Below are 3846 nucleotides of genomic sequence, written 5' to 3'. Positions count from 1 at the left end.
TTACACTGTCCTGTCAGAAACAGGAAACATGTTTTCCATGGATCATTGTTGTGTAAACTGGACCTAAGAGGCTGGAACCAGAACCAGGCCTGGTTCTGGTTCTGGCTGAGTGAACCGGAACCGATCCAGGATCCGTTTATTCATCAGTGAGTAAAGCTGCTCCTGGTCTGAGGTTACAGTGACTCACAGCCAGAACCGGATCTGGTTCTGTTTTCATCAAACAGTTAAGATCTCATTAATATTCAGAGACGTTTCACCAAACAGAGTGTATGAATATATATGACCCACATCCAGTCCAACTGTCTGTCCACTGTGGAACATGAACCACGGAAAGAAACAAATAAAATCATAAAGTTGATCCAGAAAATGAAACCGCCAACCAGAACCAGCACCATGAGCTGAACCAGAATCAGAACCGGTTCTACGGAGGTCCAAACAGAACAGAAACCTTTAACTCCAGAACCCAAACTGTCTGTTAGCTACAAAACGGTTGTTAGCATCTGCTAACCTTACAGGATGTGAAGCAAACGATCCTGTGAGTCCTCCTCTGTTGACCTGGGACCTTTGGAGGAAACCAGTTATAAACCTGTTATAAACCTGTTATAAACCTGTTATGAACCTGTTATAAACCTGCTATGAACCTGTTATAAACCTGTCATAAACCTGTTATAAACATGTTATAAACCAGTTATAAACCTGTTATAAACCTGTTATGAACCTGTTATGAACCTGTTATAAACCTGTTATAAACCTGTTATGAACCTGTTATAAACCTGTTATAACCCTGTTATAAACCTGTTATGAACCTGTTATGAACCTGTTATAAACCTGTTATAACCCTGTTATGAACCTGTTATAAACCTGTCATAAACCTGTTATGAACCTGTTATAAACCTGTTATAAGCCTGTTATAAACCTGTTATAAACCTGTTATGAACCTGTTATGAACCTGTTATAAACCTGTTATAAACCTGTTATAAACCTGTTATGAACCTGTTATAAACCTGTTATAACCCTGTTATAAACCTGTTATGAACCTGTTATGAACCTGTTATAAACCTGTTATAACCCTGTTATAAACCTGTTATGAACCTGTTATAAACCTGTTATGAACCTGTTATGAACCTGTTATAAACCTGTTATAAACCTGTTATAAACCTGTTATGAACCTGTTATAAACCTGTTATAACCCTGTTATAAACCTGTTATGAACCTGTTATGAACCTGTTATAAACCTGTTATAACCCTGTTATAAACCTGTTATGAACCTGTTATAAACCTGTTATGAACCTGTTATAAACCTGTTATGAACCTGTTATGAACCTGTTATTACAGATCTTGGTTTTAAGGTGGATAGTGATTTTAAAATGGACAGCCAAATTAGAGCCGTGGTTAAGTCCAGCTTTTATCATTTAAGGCGATTGGCGTCAGTGAAATCTTTTCTTTCCAGGCAGCATTTTGAAACAGTGATCCATGCTTTTATTTCAACTCGATTGGACTACTGTAACGCACTTTATCTGGGAGTCAGTCAGGCGCTGCTCTCACGTCTGCAGCTAGTACAAAATGCTGCTGCACGTTTGTTGACTCGAAAAAGGGACCATGTGACCCCTGTCCTGGCCTCACTTCACTGGCTGCCTGTATATTTTAGGATTCATTTTAAAATTCTTATGTTTGTTTTTAAATCATTGCATAATCTCGCCCCGGCTTACCTCACTGAGCTTCTTCATCCCCACATACCCCATCAGTCTCTCAGGTCAGCAAATCAGCTGCTCTTGGAGGTACGAGAACTATAAGGAAGCTCAGAGGGGACAGGGCTTTCTCTGTTATGGGCCCCAAATTATGGAATGACTTACCTTTGCAGGTCAGAGAGGCCCCTTCTCTGTCCACTTTTAAAGCTCGTCTTAAAACTCATCTATTTAACTTGGCTTTCAACACCAGTGAGATCTAGTTTAAAGTGTATGTCTTTGTTTTTAAACTACTTTTAATTATAATTATTTTATTCTGTCGTGTTTTTGGATTGTACAGCACTTTGTATCAACTGTGGTTGTTTTAAAGTGCTGTATAAATAAAGCTGGTATGGTATGGTAGGATGTTAGCATGTTGTTAGCATGTTGTTAGCATTACCGGACCAGACCGGCACCAGACCCGGGGGGATCTGAGCCGGTACCAGGCGGTACACAGACAGATGGATCCTGTGGATCACAGAGGAAACAAGTTGAAACGTTTCTCTGACAAACATTTTCAATTAAAGAAAAACAAGTAAATAGATAAAAAATACAATTACAATATAATTAAAATTCAATTAACAAGATCCAGAGTTTCCACAAAGAAATAAAATAAAACAAAATGAACAAATAAAATAACATAATAGTAAAAAATGTAAGAAAAATTTATCCTAAATTAACAAACCAACCTGAAGTAAACATTTTAAAGAAGAATTAAAACATGATCACATGACCTGGAACCAAACAGGTTCACCTTGACCTTTCACTGACCTTGACCTTCACTGACCTTTCACTGACCTTGACCCGTTTAACGAACATTAAACTAAACATAAACAGAGTTTTTCTTGTTTTCATTCTGCATGTTGAGCTGGAATCTCACAGATGAATCAGATTTATGATTTAAATTCAAAATGTTTTCAATAAAGGAGAAACTAATAACTAGTCTGGATTCTTCAAGGTTTAATCCTGGAGGGGGATTGAGACGATCACTGGGAGAATATCTGTATTTATAACCTCCACTGGCTCAGATTATAACAGGAAATAATATCAGCTGCCATCACTATGCAGATGACACACAGCTCTACATCATGATGTCACCAGGTGACCTTTGACCCCATCCAGTCACTGAACAGATAAATGTGTGGATGAGACAAAACTGATTATTGGAGCTAAAGAGGAACAATCTAGAGTTATAGATCTAGAGTTACAGATCTATAATGAGCTTCAGTTCTTCCAGCTGGAACCCTGTGACCTCTGACCTCTGACCTGAGCCTCCAGAGCCTCATGAAGCCGGTTCCTTCTAGCAGCTGCAGAAGGTTTTGGGTTCGAGGTTCTAACGTTGTCTTGTTAGAGTTTGTTTCTAGAACAGATCCACTTCCTGCTCCTAAACTCTTTGGTTGTTTGTTGTTCAGTTATTTTGATCGGATCCAAACCTCTGAACTCAGCAAAGCCTCACTTCCCCTTCGGATCAACCTGTTGGGTTGGACCAGAAAAGCCTCTAGTTCAGTGTTTCCCAGTTCCAGTCCTCAGACCCCCTGACTGCATGTTTTAGATGTTTTCCTTCTGCCACACCTGGATGAATCAAGTCCTGCAGGAGCAGGACTTGATGGCTGCAGAAGATGTCATGCAATCATTTGAATCAGCTGTTCTGGTGTAGAGACACATCTAAAACATGCAGGGCAGGGGGGCCAATTTAATTTGTTGCCCTGGGCCCCAGATTCCTGGCAGCGGCCCTGGCTCAGGACTCTGGCAGCAGCATCTGGAGGAGCTGCAGATGGCCAATTGGTTTCAGAGTTTAGATGATTTAACAGAAAATTATTGAGGAGTTTTCAAACCTGTGAAGTGGGAATGATAGAAATCTGTCCAAACGCGACGCAGGAAGCAGCTCAGCTGGGAAGAACTCGTTAAAGACGGGGACACAAACGTCAGATATGAGACCTGGAGGGTTTAACGTCCCGCTGTCTCAGGAGGACAGAAGCAGAAAAATAAAACCTGTAAAAGCGCACGCTGGGTCAGTGTGACCCTGCAGGACCGCGCAAAGAGTGAAACTCTGGTGGGACTTAAATAACCGTCTGTTCAGACTGGGAGGGTTAAACAGACCAGGAGCAGAAAATACAAACAA

This window comes from Gambusia affinis, linkage group LG18 (genome assembly GCF_019740435.1).
Source record: "Gambusia affinis linkage group LG18, SWU_Gaff_1.0, whole genome shotgun sequence".
NCBI classification, from domain to species: Eukaryota; Metazoa; Chordata; class Actinopteri; order Cyprinodontiformes; family Poeciliidae; genus Gambusia; species Gambusia affinis.
The sequence above is the reverse complement of the archived record's forward strand: the minus strand, read 5'-3'. Positions refer to the sequence as shown.